This window comes from Pleurodeles waltl, chromosome 10 (assembly GCF_031143425.1).
Source record: "Pleurodeles waltl isolate 20211129_DDA chromosome 10, aPleWal1.hap1.20221129, whole genome shotgun sequence".
NCBI classification, from domain to species: Eukaryota; Metazoa; Chordata; class Amphibia; order Caudata; family Salamandridae; genus Pleurodeles; species Pleurodeles waltl.
This window is the reverse complement of record NC_090449.1, coordinates 752471910-752491326: the sequence shown is the minus strand read 5'-3', so window position 1 is coordinate 752491326 and position 19417 is coordinate 752471910.

Here is a 19417-nt window from a genome sequence, read left to right as displayed (position 1 = left end):
GAAGTGCACAGGGGCCGGAGAAGCTTGCAAAGTCGCGGATCCCAGCAATGCAGCCCAGCGAGGTGAGGCAAGGACTTACCTCCACCAAACTTGGGCTGAAGAGTCACTGGACTGTGGGGGTCACTTGGACGGTGTCGCTGGATTCGAGGGACCTCGTTCGTCGTGCTGAGAGGAGACCCAAGGGACCGGAAATGCAGCTTTTTGGTGCCTGCGGTTGCAGGGGGAAGATTCCGTCGACCCACGGGAGATTTCTTCGGAGCTTCTGGTGCAGAGAGGAGGCAGACTACCCCCACAGCATGCACAAGCAGGAAAACAGTCGAGAAGGCGGCAGGATCAGCGTTACAGAGTTGCAGTAGTCGTCTTTGCTACTATGTTGCAGGTTTGCAGGCTTCCAGCGCGGTCAGCGGTCGATTCCTTATCAGAAGGTGAAGAGGGAGATGCAGAGGAACTCGGCTGAGCTCATGCATTCGTTATCTAAAGTTTCCCCAGAGACAGAGACCCTAAATAGCCAGAAAAGAGGGTTTGGCTACCTAGGAGAGAGGAAAGGCTACTAACACCTGAAGGAGCCTATCAGCAGGAGTCTCTGACGTCACCTGGTGGCACTGGCCACTCAGAGCAGTCCAGTGTGCCAGCAGCACCTCTGTTTCCAAGATGGCAGAGGTCTGGAGCACACTGGAGGAGCTCTGGACACCTCCCAGGGGAGGTGCAGGTCAGGGGAGTGGTCACTCCCCTTTCCTTTGTCCAGTTTCGCGCCAGAGCAGGGGCTAAGGGGTCCCTGAACCGGTGTAGACTGGCTTATGCAGAATTGGGCACATCTGTGCCCAACAAAGCATTTCCAGAGGCTGGGGGAGGCTACTCCTCCCCTGCCTTCACACCATTTTCCAAAGGGAGAGGGTGTCACACCCTCTCTCAGAGGAAGTTCTTTGTTCTGCCATCCTGGGCCAGGCCTGGCTGGACCCCAGGAGGGCAGCTGCCTGTCTGTGGGGTTGGCAGCAGCAGCAGCTGCAGTGAAACCCCAGGAAGGGCAGTCTGGCAGTACCAGGGTCTGTGCTACAGACCACTGGGATCATGGAATTGTACCAACAATGCCAGGATGGCATAGAGGGGGCAATTCCATGATCATAGACATGTTACATGGCCATATTCGGAGTTACCATGGTGAAGCTACATATAGGTAGTGACCTATATGTAGTGCACGCGTGTAATGGTGTCCCCGCACTCACAAAGTTCAGTGAATTGGCTCTGAACAATGTGGGGGCACCTTGGCTAGTGCCAGGGTGCCCTCACACTAAGTAACTTTGCACCTAACCTTTACCAGGTAAAGGTTAGACATATAGGTGACTTATAAGTTACTTAAGTGCAGTGTAAAATGGCTGTGAAATAACGTGGACGTTATTTCACTCAGGCTGCAGTGGCAGGCCTGTGTAAGAATTGTCAGAGCTCCCTATGGGTGGCAAAAGAAATGCTGCAGCCCATAGGGATCTCCTGGAACCCCAATACCCTGGGTACCTCAGTACCATATACTAGGGAATTATAAGGGTGTTCCAGTAAGCCAATGTAAATTGGTAAAAATGGTCACTAGCCTGTCAGTGACAATTTGAAAGTAATGAGAGAGCATAACCACTGAGGTTCTGGTTAGCAGAGCCTCAGTGAGACAGTTAGGCACCACACAGGGAACATACACATGCACACCTATGAGCACTGGGGCCCTGTGTGACAGGGTCCCAGTGACACATACATATAGGCCACAAACCTATGAGCACTGGGGTCCTGACCAGCAGGATCCCAGTGACACATAACAACCATACTGAAAACATGGTGTTTTCACTATGAGCACTGAGGCCTGGCTATCAGGATCCCAGTGAGACAGTGAAAACAGTGACAAACACCCTGACATACACTCACAAACAGGCCAAAAGTGGGGGTAACAAGGCTAGAAAGAGGCTACCTTCTCACACAACCCCCCCCCAAACGAAGGACAATAAGGCTAACCTTGGCCAGTTGAGACTTTATTGTCTAAGTGGTGATAAGTAGAGAGTAGCTCTGCAATAGACTGGTTACTCCCTTTATCATCCACTATATGGTTACTTCCCTGTGGGGATGTAAACCACCCTGTTTGAAGTTTTTTAGCTAAGCAACAATGTGAAGATGTATTTTCAGAGTTTCTATCAGTAAGTTTTAGGTTAGAGCAGTGGGAATTGTCCACTGAACCTATTTGTAGTGATGGAAATGCCAGACAGGGATGCTGTCTCAGAAAAGCCATAGCTGGGCAAAAACTTTGTCCATCTGGCTGGAAGAGAGAACAGGGATGCTGTTTCTCTTGAGTTGGAGCAGGGCAGGGATGCTGTACTATGAGCTCCACACTAGGGCAGGGATGCTGTCCTAAGTGTTGTGAGGTAGTGCAGGGTTTCTGCACTAAAGTTTCTCTGGGAGGGTTGGAGGGATGCTCCATGTTAACTAAAATGGTGCTGTTTTTCTCACCAATGTTAGTTATCCCACAGAGAGGTACTTCCACCTCAGGGAGTCCAGCTTTGCCAGCTGATGATTCCCTTGGAACAGGTGCCACCCCAGGAGAGGTTTCTCCCACCACAGGAATAGTATCCTGAATGGTAGGGTGGTTAGGGGATACTGTGATACCCTTTTTACCTGTTGATGGAGAGGGATCCTGAGTTTTCAGGCCTTCTCTCCTTTGCTTTTTCATTTCACTTGAAATGAGAGGGAACAATTCCTCAGGGATGCCCAGCATGGCTGCATGGGCATAAAACTCTACATCAGCCCAACCTGAGGCCTCTAGGTCATTACCTAAGAGACAGTCTACAGGTAAGCTAGGTGATACCACCACCTGCTTAGGGCCAGTAACTCCACCCCAACTAAACTGAATTATAGCTAAGGGAAGAAACTTAGTGGAGTTATGGACATCAATAATCTTATACTGTTGTCCAATGATGTGTTGATCAGGGTGCACTAGGTTTTCAGTCACCAAAGTGAAACTGGCACCTGTGTCCCTGTAGGCCAAGGCCTCAACACCATTTATTGAAACTGTCTGCCTGTACTTATCCATTGTAAGGGGACAAGCAGCCAGTGTGGCAAGGCCAATGCCACTAGGTGTGACAGAAACTGTCTTGGGACTGATTACATCAGTTTCCACTATGGACCCATAAGTGAACCCAACTACACCCTTTGCTTGACTGTTGCCAGCAGTCCCACCACTAGTACCACTACTGCTAGGGGCACTAGAGCTTGATGTATTAGTGGTGGTAGGCTCAGGGGGTTTACCTGGACAGGACTTATCCCCTGGCCTATGGCCTCTGTTTTTACACACAAAGCACCAAGGCTTTTTAATGTGTGCAGGTTGGGAAGAAGAGGAAGAATTTGTTTTATCCCCACCCTCTGAAGAGTGTTTAAGATTTGAAGTGGGATCTTTGGTTTTACCCTTATCCCCATGCTTATCTTGAGATTTTTCACCATCTTTCTTCTTATTGCCATCTTTGTCACCCCCTGTATGAACTTTTCTGTTCACCCTTGTTCTGACCCATTTGTCTGCCTTCTTTCCCAATTCTTGGGGAGAGGTCAGATCAGAGTCTACCAGGTACTGGTGCAACAAATCAGACACACAATTATTAAGTATATGCTCTCTCAGGATTGTGTTATACAGGCTTTCATAATCAGTAACTTTACTGCCATGTAACCACCCCTCCAAGGCCTTCACTGAATGGTCAATGAAATCAACCCAGTCTTGTGAAGACTCCTTTTTGGTCTCTCTGAACTTTATCCTGTACTGTTCAGTGGTTAAGCCATAACCATCCAGGAGTGCATTCTTAAGAACTGTAAAATTATTGGCATCACTTTCTTTCACAGTAAGGAGTCTATCCCTACCCTTTCCACTAAATGATAGCCATAGGATAGCAGCCCACTGCCTTTGAGGGACATCCTGTACAACACAGGCCCTCTCAAGTGCAGCAAACCACTTGTTAATGTCATCCCCCTCCTTATAAGGGGGAACTATCTTGTGCAGATTCCTTGAATCATGCTCTTTTGCAGGATGACTATGGGGAATAATGCTGCTGCCACCATGGGTATCTAAACCCAACTTCTGTCTTTCTTTCTCTAATTCTAAAAACTGTCTATCCAAATCCAGCTGTTGCTTCTTGAGCTTCAGTCTGGTTTGTTCCACTCTCAATCTATTGAGCTCCCTTTCTAACAATCTGTCATCAGGGTGGGTGGGAGGGACATTTCTAGATACAGAGGTATGATGGGAATGAACAGAAGGAGACCTGTCCCTTACAGAGGGCACCCTAACAGCTTGGCTACCAGTATAATGTGAGAGCACATCATCAGTATGGTGTGATTCAACCTCTGTACCAACTATGCTAGACTGTCTAGTAATGGGCAGGCTGAGAAGTTTCTTTCCTGAACCTTTTCCTGGGGGAGTCCCTGGATCAGATTGAGAACCATTAGCTACTTTTTCACCAGATTGGGCACTTATGGCCTTATCCTGTACTCTAAGCATGTTAATTAACAGTTCTAAGGAAGGATTCTTCCCTACACTCAAACCTCTCTCTATGCAGAGACTCCTTGCTCCTTTCCAGCTAAGGTGATCATATGCAAGTTTGGACAGTTCAACATTTTGGCCTGTGCCAGACATTTTTTAGAGAGAGTTAAAGTGATAGAAAAAGAAAAAAAAGTTTTCAGAACTTTTTGGAAAGACAGAAAAAACTTTTTAAACTTTTAAGAACTTTTCGAAAGTTTAGAAGTACTTTTCAGCACTTAGAAAAGAGTGAAAAGAGGAAATGCAAAACTTTTTGGCTATGTGTATATACACTGACCTTGTTTTGTATATTTTTCTCTTATGAAAAGTACAATGACAAGAGTGGTAAGTAGTCTCAAGCACTTATCCCACTGCTGCACAACCAATGTAGGAGGCTGGACTGGCTTGTAGTGAGTACCAAGGGGTACTTGCACCTTGCACTAGGCCCAGTTATCCCTTATTAGTGTATAGGGTGTCTAGCAGCTTAGGCTGATAGATAATGGTAGCTTAGCAAAGCAGCTCAGGCTGAACTAGGAGACGTGTGAAGCTACTACAGTACCACTTAGTGTCATATGCACAATATCATAAGAAAACACAATACACAGTTATACTAAAAATAAAGGTACTTTATTTTTATGACAATATGCCAAAGTATCTTAGAGTGTACCCTCAGTGAGAGGATAGGAAATATACACAAGATATATATACACAATAGCAAAAATATGCAGTATAGTCTTAGAAAACAGTGCAAACAATGTATAGTTACAATAGGATGCAATGGGGAAACATAGGGATAGGGGCAACACAAACCATATACTCCAAAAGTGGAATGTGAACCACGAATGGACCCCAAACCTACGTGACCTTGTAGAGGGTCGCTGGGACTATTAGAAAATAGTGAGAGTTAGAAAAATAACCCTCCCCAAGACCCTGAAAAGTGAGTGCAAAGTGCACTAAAGTTCCCCTAAGGACAAAATAGTCGTGTTAGAGGGAGAATGCAAGGAAAACACAAATCAGCAATGCAACAATGATGGATTCCTGTCTGAAGGTACCTGTGGAGCAAGGGGACCAAGTCCAAAAGTCACAAGCAGCTCGGAGATGGGCAGATGCCCAAGAAATGCCAGCGGTTGGTGCAAAGAAGCTCTTTCTAGGCTGAAGAGCTGTGAATACTGCAGGAACGACAAGGGCTAGAGACTTCCCCTTTGGAGGATGGATCCCCCACGCCTTGGAGAGTCGTGCAGAAGTGTTTTCCCGCCGGATGGACGCCAACAAGCCTTGCTACACGCAAATCGTGCGTTTGGCGTTTTTGGACGCTGCTGGGGCCCAGGAGGGACCAAGAGGTCGCAAATTGGACCTGCAGAGAGAAGGGACGTCGAGCAAGACAAGGAGCCCTCACGGAAGCAGGTAGCACCCGGAGAAGTGCCAGAAACAGGCACTACGAGGATGCGTGAAACGGTGCTCGCCGAAGTTGCACAAAGGAGTCCCACGTCGCCGGAGACCAACTTAGAAAGTCGTGCAATGCAGGTTAGAGTGCCGTGGACCCAGGCTTGGTTGTGCACGAAGGATTTCCGCCGGAAGTTCACAGGGGCCGGAGAAGCTTGCAAAGTCGCGGATCCCAGCAATGCAGCCCAGCGAGGTGAGGCAAGGACTTACCTCCACCAAACTTGGGCTGAAGAGTCACTGGACTGTGGGAGTCACTTGGACGGTGTCGCTGGATTCGAGGGACCTCGCTCGTCGTGCTGAGAGGAGACCCAAGGGACCGGAAATGCAGCTTTTTGGTGCCTGCGGTTGCAGGGGGAAGATTCCGTCGACCCACGGGAGATTTCTTCGGAGCTTCTGGTGCAGAGAGGAGGCAGACTACCCCCACAGCATGCACAAGCAGGAAAACAGTCGAGAAGGCGGCAGGATCAGCGTTACAGAGTTGCAGTAGTCGTCTTTGCTACTATGTTGCAGGTTTGCAGGCTTCCAGCGCGGTCAGCGGTCGATTCCTTATCAGAAGGTGAAGAGGGAGATGCAGAGGAACTCGGCTGAGCTCATGCATTCGTTATCTAAAGTTTCCCCAGAGACAGAGACCCTAAATAGCCAGAAAAGAGGGTTTGGCTACCTAGGAGAGAGGAAAGGCTACTAACACCTGAAGGAGCCTATCAGCAGGAGTCTCTGACGTCACCTGGTGGCACTGGCCACTCAGAGCAGTCCAGTGTGCCAGCAGCACCTCTGTTTCCAAGATGGCAGAGGTCTGGAGCACACTGGAGGAGCTCTGGACACCTCCCAGGGGAGGTGCAGGTCAGGGGAGTGGTCACTCCCCTTTCCTTTGTCCAGTTTCGCGCCAGAGCAGGGGCTAAGGGGTCCCTGAACCGGTGTAGACTGGCTTATGCAGAATTGGGCACATCTGTGCCCAACAAAGCATTTCCAGAGGCTGGGGGAGGCTACTCCTCCCCTGCCTTCACACCATTTTCCAAAGGGAGAGGGTGTCACACCCTCTCTCAGAGGAAGTTCTTTGTTCTGCCATCCTGGGCCAGGCCTGGCTGGACCCCAGGAGGGCAGCTGCCTGTCTGTGGGGTTGGCAGCAGCAGCAGCTGCAGTGAAACCCCAGGAAGGGCAGTCTGGCAGTACCAGGGTCTGTGCTACAGACCACTGGGATCATGGAATTGTACCAACAATGCCAGGATGGCATAGAGGGGGCAATTCCATGATCATAGACATGTTACATGGCCATATTCGGAGTTACCATGGTGAAGCTACATATAGGTAGTGACCTATATGTAGTGCACGCGTGTAATGGTGTCCCCGCACTCACAAAGTTCAGTGAATTGGCTCTGAACAATGTGGGGGCACCTTGGCTAGTGCCAGGGTGCCCTCACACTAAGTAACTTTGCACCTAACCTTTACCAGGTAAAGGTTAGACATATAGGTGACTTATAAGTTACTTAAGTGCAGTGTAAAATGGCTGTGAAATAACGTGGACGTTATTTCACTCAGGCTGCAGTGGCAGGCCTGTGTAAGAATTGTCAGAGCTCCCTATGGGTGGCAAAAGAAATGCTGCAGCCCATAGGGATCTCCTGGAACCCCAATACCCTGGGTACCTCAGTACCATATACTAGGGAATTATAAGGGTGTTCCAGTAAGCCAATGTAAATTGGTAAAAATGGTCACTAGCCTGTCAGTGACAATTTGAAAGTAATGAGAGAGCATAACCACTGAGGTTCTGGTTAGCAGAGCCTCAGTGAGACAGTTAGGCACCACACAGGGAACATACACATGCACACCTATGAGCACTGGGGCCCTGTGTGACAGGGTCCCAGTGACACATACATATAGGCCACAAACCTATGAGCACTGGGGTCCTGACCAGCAGGATCCCAGTGACACATAACAACCATACTGAAAACATGGTGTTTTCACTATGAGCACTGAGGCCTGGCTATCAGGATCCCAGTGAGACAGTGAAAACAGTGACAAACACCCCGACATACACTCACAAACAGGCCAAAAGTGGGGGTAACAAGGCTAGAAAGAGGCTACCTTCTCACAGTGACCACTCCCCTGACCTGCACCTCCCATGGGAGGTGCCCAGAGCTCCTCCAGCGTGCCCCAGACCTCTGCCATCTTGGATTCAGAGGTGTGCTGGCACACTGGACTGCTCTGAGTGGCCAGGGCCAGCAGGTGACGTCAGAGACTCCTTCTGATAGGCTCTTACCTGTGTTACTAGCCTATCCTCCTTCTTAGGTAGCCAAACCTCCTTTTCTGGCTATTTAGGGTCTCTGCTTTGGGGAATTCTTCAGATTCCGAATGCAAGAGCTCACCAGAGTTCCTCTGCATCTCTCTCTTCACCTTCTGCCAAAGGATCGACTGCTGACTGCTCAGGATGCCTGCAAAACCGCAACAAAGTAGCAAAGACGACTACTGCAACCTTGTATCGCTGATCCTGCCGCCGTCTCGACTGTTTCCTGGTGGTGCATGCTCTGGGGGTAGCCTGCCTCCTTTCTGCACCAGGAGCTCTGAAGAAATCTCCCGTGGGTCGACGGAATCTTCCCCCTGCAACCGCAGGCAACAAAAGACTGCATCACCGGTCCTCTGGGTCCCCTGTCAGCATGACGAGCGTGGTCCCTGGAACTCAGCAACTCTGTCCAAGTGACTCCCACAGTCCAGTGACTCTTCAGTCCAAGTTTGGTGGAGGTAAGTCCTTGCCTCCCCACGCTATACTGCAGTGCTGGGTACCGCGTGATTTGCAGCTGCTTCGGCTCCTCTGCACTCTTCCAGGATTTCCTTTGTGCACAGCCAAGCCTGGGTCCCCGACACTCTAACCTGCAGTGCACAACCTTCTGAGTTGTCCTCCGGCTTCGTGGGACTCCCTTTTCTGAATTCGGGTGGACTCTGGTTCACTCCTCTTCCAAGTGCCTGTTCTGGTACTTCTGCGGGTGCTACCTGCTTCTGTGAGGGCTCCGTGACTTGCTGGGTGCCCCCTCTGTCTCTTCATCCAAGTGGCGACATCCTGGTCCCTCCTGGGCCACAGCAGCATCCAAAAACCCTAACCGCGACCCTTGCAGCTAGCAAGGCTTGTTTGCGGTCTTTCTGCATGGGAACACCTCTGCAAGCTTCTTCATGACGTGGGACATCCATCCTCCAAAGGGGAAGTTTCTAGCCCTCTTCGTTCTTGCAGAATCCACAGCTTCTACCATCCGGTGGCAGCTTCCCGGCACCCTCAGTTGGCATTTCCTGGGCATCTGCCCACTCTCCACATTGTCGCGACTCTTGAACTTGGTCCCCTTGTTTCACAGGTACTCAGGTCCGGAAATCCACTTTGGTTGCTTTGCTGGTGTTGGTCTTCTTTGCAGAAACCCCCTATCACGACTTCTGTGCTCTATGGGGGTTATAGGTGCATTTACACCTACTTTTCAGGGTCTTGGGGTGGGCTATTTTTCTAACCCTCACTGTTTTCTTACAGCCCCAGCGACCCTCTACAAGCTCACATAGGTTTGGGGTCCATTCGTGGTTCGCATTCCACTTTTGGAGTATATGGTTTGTGTTGCCCCAATCTACTGTAACTTTACATTGCTTGCATTACTTCCTTTTGCTATTACTGCATATTTTTGATATTGTGTACATATATCTTGTGTATATTTGGCATCCTCATACTGAGTGTACTCACTGAGATACTTTTGGCATATTGTCAGAAAAATAAAGTACCTTTATTTTTAGTATATCTGTGTATTGTGTTTTCTTATGATATTGTGCATATGACACCAGTGGTATAGTAGGAGCTTTGCATGTCTCCTAGTTCAGCCTAAGCTGCTCTGCTATAGCTACCTTCTATCAGCCTAAGCTGCTAGAAACACCTCTTCTACACTAATAAGGGATACCTGGACCTGGTACAGAGTGTAAGTACCCCTTGGTACCCACTACAAGCCAGGCCAGCCTCCCACAATGTGTCAAAATGGTTTCATATTTTGGGGCTTGGAAGCTATTGGGAAAATCCACAGAATTTAGGGAGAAATCATAAATCCATTTTGAAAGCTGATTATTGGTCTTATGTAAAAAATAATCTTCTCTCTTGTACATCACACGGTCGGTTGACTGATCAATTTCTTGTTTTCAAGTGGTACCCCCAATTCGAACCATATGTAGATCTCATACCTGATACACTGGGGAAGAGTTTGTATGTTCGTTTCCGTTTTGGATGTCTGCTATTGTTGTCCTTAACAAGCAAATGGGGATTGTCCTTAACATCTGACCAATGTCCTGTCTGTTGTAATTGTACTGAATCTGTTGAACATTTTATGTTCTTTTGTCCGGCATACTCCATTCTTCGGCGTAAGTGGATTTGCACAACTTGCGGGAATATGGGCATAAGACAATGTCATACTGCTTTAAGGATTTTTAAAAATGATACTTCAACTATTTTAATCACTAACTCCACCACCCTGATAGACAACCTGGCCACCCTCGGGCTCAGACAGCTTGTCACAACACCAACTCACTCTGCTGGCCACACGCTGGACCCTGTCTTCTCCGCAAGCTCTCACGTCACCTTCAGCCACACTACTGAACTCCCCTGGACCGACCACAGCTGCATCCACTTCACCTTTCGGAAACCCACCTCGCACCACTGCACCCAACAGATCCCCCGCCACAGCTGGAGCAAAGTCAGCGAAGACCAGCTGACCACCAGCCTCGCTCGAAACCCGCTCGCCGAACCCACCAACCCCAACCTCACAGCCTGCAACCTCAGGCGTTGGATCGACGACTGCGCCAACACCCTCGCCCCGCTCAAGGAACCCTCTAACAGAGGCGCCGGCCAGAGAGCCAGCTGGTTCACCCCAGACCTCCAAGCCTCCAAGCAAACCTGCCGGACGCAGGAGAAGAAATGGCTCTGCGAACAGACAGTGAACAGCCATGCAGCCTTCAAGAACACCATCCACAAACACCATCACCTCATCAGATCTGCCAAAAGGACCTCCTTCAAAGACTGCCTTGACAACAACGCACACAACAGCAAGGAGCTCTTCAACATCGTGAAGGAACTCTCCAACCCCAACTCCAAAACCAACGACATCCCACCGTCGCAAGACCTGTGTGACTCCCTCGCCACCTTCTTCCACAAGATCACTGACATCCATGAGAGCTTTAACAACCAGACCACCCTGACAACCACCGACACCTCAGACTCTCCCCCCACATTCGACTACGACCTCCTGCTCGCTTGGGCCAACGTGAATGTAAACGACACTATCAAAACCATGAGCACTATCTTCTCTGGCTCTCCATCAGACCCATGCCCACACCATATCTTCAACAAAGCGAGCGCCAGCATCACACCCCACCTCCGCAAAATCATCAACACCTCCTTTGAGACCGCAACCTTCCCAGAGAGCTGAAAGCACGCCAAGATCAATGCCCTACTCAAGAAACCCAACGCGGACCCGTGAGACCGCAAGAATTTCTGACCCATCTCCCTGCTCCCTTCCCCGGTAACGTCATCAAGAAGATCGTCAACAGACAACTGACCCACTACCTCGAAGAGAACAACATCCTGGACCCATCCCAGTCAGGGTTCCGCAGCAACCACAGTACTGAAAATGCCCTCATCACTGCCACCAATAACATCAGGGCCCTGCTTGACAACGGTGACATCGCGGCCCTCATCCTCCCGGACCTCTCTGCGGCCTTCAACACCATCTGCCACCGCACCCTACATGCATGCCTCCACAATGCAGGGGTCTGGGATAAAGCTCTGGATTGGACCACCTCCTTCCTCTCCAGCAGAACCCAGAGTGTACACCTCCCCCCATTCTGATCCGAAGCCTCCAAGATCATCTGCGGCATACCCCAAGGATCATCCCTAAACCCAACACTATTCAACGTCTACATGGCCCCACTCGCCCACGTCGCCCAACTGCACGACCTCAACATCATCTCCTACGCCGACGACACCCAACTGATCCTCTCCCTCACCAAGGACACCCTCACCGCCAAATCCCACCTCTACGAAGGAATGAAGACCGTCGCCGAATAAATGAAGAACAGCAGACTGAAGCTGAACTCGGATAAGACGGAGGTCCTCATCCTCGGCGCCAACCCCTCATCCTGGGATTACTCCTGGTGACTGACCACACTGGGAGCAGCTCAGACACCCACCGACCACGCAACCTGGGCGTCATCCTCGACCCAACACTCTCCATGACCAAGCAAGTCAACGCCGTCTACCTCCTCCTGCTTCAACATTCTCCGCATGCTCCGCAAGATCTACAGGTGGATCCCCACACAAACAAGAAGAACAGTGACCCAGGCCCTCGTCAGCAGCAGACTTGACTACGGAAACGCCCTCGACGCAGGAGCTCCAGTCAAACTCCTCAAACAACTGCAACGTATACAAAACGCCTCTACAAGCCTGATCCTCGATGTACCCCGCCGCAGCCACATCGCTCCCCACCTGAGAGACCTACACTGGCTCCCCGTCAACAAAAGGATAACCTTCAAGCTCCACACACACAAGACACTCCACAACACCGGTCCAGCCTACCTAAACAGACGACTCACCTTCTACACCCCAAACCGCCAGCTCCGCTCAGCCGACCTCGCCCTCGCCTCCGTCCCTCGCATCCAAAGAGCGACCACCAGAGGCAGACCAAAGACCTGCTGACATTCAGCAGGCTTCTCAAAACCTGGCTGTTCTAGCAGTAGCAGCACCCACCTTCCCCTCAGCACCTTGTGCCCCTCACAGGTATGTAGTGCGCTCTACAAGTGTACTGATTGATTGATTGATTAATTGGTGGCCTGCCACACTAAGAACCGCACCAACAACCACTGACCACGCACGCAACCTGGGATTTATCCTGGACTCCTCACTATCTATGACCCAGCAAGTCAACGCAATCTCCTCCTCCTGTTTCAACACCCTCCGCATGCTTCGGAAGATCTACAAATGGATCCCTACTGAAACCAGAAGAACAGTCACACATGCCTTTGTAAGCAGCAAACTGGACTACGGCAATGCCCTTTATGCAGGAACCACGGCCAAACTCCGGAAAATACTGCAACGCATCCAGAACACATCCAGAACGCCTCTACACGCCTCATCCTGGACATCCCCTGCCACTGCCACTTCACAGCCCACCTGAGAGACCTGAATTGGCTCAACAAGAGAATCACCTTCAAACTCCTCACCCACGCTCACAAGGCACTGCACAACACCGGACTAGAATACCTCAACAGACGGCTCTCCTTCTACACCCCGACCCGACAGCTTCACTCCGCCGACCTTGCCCTCGCCACTGTCCCACACATCCGCAGAACAACCACGGACGACAGATCATTCTCACACCTCGCTGACAAGACATAGAACACTCTTCCCACCCATTTGTGTCAGACCAAGGACCTCCTTACCTTCAGGAGACTTCTCAAGACTTGGCTGTTTGAGCAGTAGCAGCCCCCCCAGTGCCTTGAGACCCTCACGGGTGAGTAGTGCGCTTTACAAATTCCCTGATTGACTTGTACCAATAACCCCCTCTTCTCAAAGGCCAGCCCTCATTCAGAGCAACCTGACATACGAAAAGGCCCCCCAACATTGCTGAACATCCCAGGGTCCCATTGCAACCAAGTGCTATAGGCACTCACCTAATTATCCGTCCCCTACCTGATCGACCTGGATCTTAACATTACTAGCCTCAATATACAAGGCCTAAATAACCCAACTAAATGTGCTGCAGTCCTTTCCCTACTAGAGAGCTCTGGGAGTGACAAATGTCTGTTGCAGGAGACCCACCTACTCCCCAAAGACACTCCCAGAATACTCTCCCGGTGGTTCCCACACCAGTGCTGGTCCTCTGGTTAGTCGAAACGGGGAGGGGGGTGGCCATCCTACTTTCTAACAAATTTAAGGGTGAGTCACTTTCAAAAATTGCTGAAATCAGGGGTAGAATGCTGGCCCATCGGTTTCATGTTGGATCCTTCCATTTCACCCTTCCCAGCACATATGCCCCCAAAGAGCACCAGGAACACTTAATCATGGAAGCTGTGGGACTGTTCTTACACATGAGACACAAACATACTCAGTGGAGGGGTGGGACTTAGTGATGGATAACAACCTGGACAGGTCAGGACAGCGATTTGACCCATCTAGTGCCTTCATGGCCCCAGGACTACAACAGCTGGCGGATTGTGGACTTACAGACATATGGCAAGAGGCCCACCCGCATACACGGTCAGCAGCCTGGAAAACATATGCACATATAGATTATTTCTAGCTTCTCCTGCCTTCTGCACACTAGTTTGAGACACTTCTATCACCCAATAACAATATCTGATCACACACCGTTAACTTTAGAGACATACATAGAACACACCCACTACAAACCTTCTCATTGGCGACTACGAGACAGTTTACTATAAACTATGTCAATTATCTTAGTTGTACACTTCTAGAATACCAATCCAAAACGACAATGGGTATACCTCGCCCTCAACCCTCCAGGAGGTATTGAAGGCAGTTGTCAGGGGGAACGTGATTGCGCTCTCAGCAACTGAGATTAAACTTCGAAGAGAGAAAAGACTGCAGTTGAAGCAAACAGTTCTAGAAATAAAGGCTATCCGTAAATGCATGGGTGCCCCTAGAGTGAGGAGGGAGTTGGAGAAAGCGCGTGCTCAGCTTAAACGTCTGGATCTAGACAGGGCTGAATACGCCATGGCTAGATTATTTACCTTGGGAGCAACCGCTGTGGCTGTATGCTGGCGCACATATTATGTGCCAACTCCAAAGCCTCCTCGAATCAGGTGAACAAATCCCCCCAATGGAGGAAGTTACTTCTGCTCACACCATTGCTGCTGCCTTCCATGATTATTATGGTACCCTATATGACGCACCTCTTGAGGACTTCCTTGACTACTTAGACAACCTAGCTGGTTGTACTCTCACTTTCTTCCCAACTGCAGATGCTGAGACCCTAGAGAAACCAATACACTTAGAGGAGGTTATTCCAGCCATCTTGTGGCTGAAGTTAGGGAAAGCTCCGGGTCTGGATGGTTTTACCCAAGTTGCTATAAAATGTTCTGCCCTGAAATAGCCTTGTTGTTAACAAAGCTGTATAACTCATTCGCCGACACAGGCTCACTTACCAAATCCATTCTCGAAACCACCATTACAGTTATCCCAAAACCAGGCAAGGTTCCTACTACCTGCAGCTCTTATAGGCTCATATCGCTACTTAGTGTAGATGCTAAATTATTTACTAGTATATTAGCCCACTGCCTCAACCCCTACATGCCAGGCCTGGTTGACCCTGATCAAGTGGGGTTCATTCCTGCACGTCAGTACAGAGACAATACGAAGCGCCTCCTATACCTTGACAAGACACACAGATCTGGGAGAGAGTCCCTCCTTCTGTCAATAGACGCCAAAGAGGCACTTGACAGAGTCCACTAACCTTAACTTTTTGCCACCCTTATACACGGAGGCTTTGGTAATAAATCCTCATGATGGGTTCAGAACACCTATAGAATGCCATGTGTTTCGGTTCAAGTGAACAGGGTCCCCTCATCTCCTTTTTCTATACATCGTGGTACCAGACAAGGGTGCCCATTACTCCCCCTTCTTTTCGCTCTATATATTGAGCCTTTAGCGCAGAAAATCTGTGAAAACCCAGCCATTTTTGGTATTAAATTTGGCGGGGATCAACATCTCATCAGTCTATATGCCAATGATGTAAACATAATGATTACCAACCCAATGACTTCACTCCCAGCCTTGGTCTCTGACCTCCGCACCTTTGGGTCATACTCTGGCCTCAAGGTAAACATGCGGGAATCCCAAATATTGACAATTTCAGTTTACTCCTTCTCATGAGACCAGTTTACACTCCCACTTCCCCTTTGATTGGGCACAAGATCATATTACATACCTAGGGATTAGGATAGCTCGCTCCATCTCTCACACCATCATCTTGAACTATTCAGCTGCAACTTCGCACACAAAGGTACTATTGGACAAATAGCACCGGGTTGCATTTGTCCTGGTTCGGTCATATAGCGGCTCTTAAAATGTCGATTCTCCCCCCATCTTTGACCTTTTCCAAGCTCTCCCACTCACTTCTCCGGCAAAAACTATCCAAATCCTCCAATCAGCCTTTTCTAAGTTCATTTGGGAAAGCAAATCACTTTGGCTTGTGAAGAAACTCTTCCATTGCCCGATCTGAGAAGGGGGACTTGCAGTACCAAACTTACTACACTACTTTCAAGCCTCCCAGTTTTGCTTCTTAGTAAAGTGGAGTCGCCTACTTTCGGAAAAAGCACTGGTGCTTCGTGGATCATGCCATTGCAGGCTCCACATCTGGATGGAGCCCTGGCTCCCCCATAAACACAAAGCCCAGGGACTCCACTGTTCCCCAGTCACGAATTCTGTCTTCCAAGTTTAGGATGCTTTAGCAACTAAAAACAAGCTGACCACGTTCCTCTCCCCTATGTCGCCGATCGTCAATAACCCCGCTTTTCCCCTGGAATGCGGTCCAAGCAGTTTGTGACATGGTGGGAGGGAGGGTACAAGAGAATAGGTTCTCTCTTTGACATACAAGGTATCTTCCAGTTTGACCAACTCAAAGCTGACTATCGGCTAATGGAGTCTGACCGACTCCAATACATGCAGATACACCATTGGGTCACACAACCGGGAGTCCTTCCACATGCACAGTGGCCGCTCACCACCTTTGTGAAATGGGTGTTCTTGAAAAAAGACAACCAATTACTAATTTCTGAGATTAACACACTGCTATCCACCTCAGAGCCACCCTCTAGGTCGGCAGGCCAACTTCGGTGGGAACTGGAACTAGGTAGAGCATTAACTGACATAGAATGGGAGGAGATACTTTACAGGGCACACCACTAGGCACATTCCATTGCAAGCATTGAAACAGCCTACAAAATCACCTCGCGCTGGTATTTTAAACCTGTAAGGCTTCACACTTGGAACTCGAGCATTTATAAAGAATGCCGGTTCTTTACTCCACTTGCTTTGGCACTGACCAAAGCTAGAGCGTTTCTGGTACCATTTTTGAAAGATAGACCATGCTTGGAAAACAAAGATCCCTCAGTTTCCAGTGTATACCATCTTTGGCTTAATCAATTCTCTAACTTTCTCGCTCCGCTCTCCCAGATGACAACAGATGGCCCTTGCTCTAGGAGCGGCACATCAGGTAATTCTTGCAAAGTGGGGCACAGACAAAATTGTAGACCACACAGCGAGGCTTCACAAACTATGGTACGTGTTGGGGATGGAGAAACTATCTATGGTGGCTGACCAAGACAACCCTGGGCACTGATGGGATATTTGTTTTACCAGTGTGGGGCTTCCCAGGGGAGCAGTATCTGGCTGTGGCACCAACTTCATGTCAGCATACATGAAGTCTATGTGGGATGAGTGTGGGGTAACATACAAGTTCTCCACATTGCCAAACCAATGGGTGTTTTGAGAGATTCAACAAAAGACCCATAAAGCATGATCTTGGGCCTGTCAGATCCCTTGAGGATGAAGTGGGATGTTCTCTTGCCATGCCTGTTGGTTCCTTCCAAGGAGTTACCACAGAAGGGGGTTGGATTCAGCTTGTTTGAGCTGCATTATGGGCGAGTGAGAGTGCCTTTTAGGTTAGTGAAAGGGAGTTGTGAGCAATGTCCAAAAAAAGCCCCTCAGGACGTGGTCAGCTACATGTTGGCCCTACACACCTTGATGAAGTGCATTTGGAAAAATGTGGACAATCTAAAACCCCAGTCAAGAGGTTATGAAACAGTAGTCTGACCAGAAGGCCACTCTGGTTGAGTTTCAGCCTGGCCAGAAAGTGTAGGTGATTAAGGTTGTAGAGCCATGGGCTCTACAAGACAGATGGGGGGTCATTCTAACTCTGGCGGGCGGCGGAGGCCGCCCGCCAGAGTTCCCCCCTCCAGAATACCGCACCGCAGTCAGAAGACCGCTGCGGTTATTCTGTGTTTCCCGCTGGGCTGGCGGGCGACCGCCAGAAGGCCGCCCGCCAGCCCAGCGGGAAACCCCCTTCCCATGAGGAAGCCGGCTCCGAATGGAGCCGGCGGAGTGGGAAGGTGCGACGGGTGCAGTTGCACCCGTCGCGAATTTCAGTGTCTGCTGAGCAGACACTGAAATTCTTTGTGGGGCCCTCTTACGGGGGCCCCTGCAGTGCCCATGCCATTGACATGGGCACTGCAGGGGCCCCCAGGAGCCCCACGACACCCCATACTGCCATCCTGTTCCTGGCGGGCGAACAGCCAGGAACAGGATGGCGTTATGGGGTGTCTGAATCCCCATGGCGGCGCAGCAAGCTGCGCCGTCATGGAGGATTCAGCAGGGCAGCGGAAAACCGGCGGGAGACCGCCGGTTTTCCTGTTCTAACCGCGTCCAAACCGCAGCGGTCAGAATGCCCTGCGGGGCACCGCCAGCCTGTTGGCGGTGCTCCCGCCGACCCGGGCCCCGGCGGTCAAGGACCGCCGGGGTCAGAATGACCCCCATGGTCTGGTACCTACATGGTGAAGGAGCACAACGGGGATGTCACATAAAGGGTGGACGTCTATACTCCTAGGAACTCTTTCTGGGTCCTGCATGTCAATCGCCTCAAGCCCCACTTCGAGAGGTCCGAGATTGTCATGCTCCTGGTCAGGGGTGTGGGATGGAGGAGACAAATCTCTTCATTACCTCCTTTTTTCCTTTGATCAGGATGGGTTGATGGATGGTGTCACCCACTCCTCTACCCTGATCCTAGAGCAAGAGAGGGACTGTCGCCAAGTGTTGGGACAGTTTGCCTCTCTCTTCTCCCTAACACCAGGGCTCAGTTCATAGTGTACCCATGATACTGACACTGGGCTCAGTATGCCTGAGAAGAGTAACATCCACAGGCTATCTGGCAAGGTGAGAGACAACATTAAGGAGAAAGACTCCAAAATGTTGGAGCTGGGGTTAATTGAGCTCTCAAGCAGCCCTTGGTCCAAACTTGTGGTGCTGGTCGCCAAGGCTGCCCCTCCAGGTAGCTGAACTCAGGTTCTGCATGGATCACTGGGGGCTCAATACAGTCACTAAAATTGACACTCACGCCATCCCCTGAGCTGATGAGCTCATTGATCAGTTAGGGGTTGCCAAGTTACTCAGCACATTTGATCTGACATTTGGGTACTGACAGATGGCCTTAACTGAGGGGGCCAAGGAGAAGTATGAGTTCCCGCCCCAAGAAGGCCACTTCCAGTTTAGATTGATGCCTTTTTAGGTTGAAGAACATCCCTGCAATCTTCTAGAAGTTGGTCAACCAGGACATGACTTTGTTGGAGAACTTCAGTGCTGCCCACCTAGATTAGATTGTGGTCTTCAGTTCCATCTGGGAGGACCACCTGTGCCACCCCAGAGAAGTG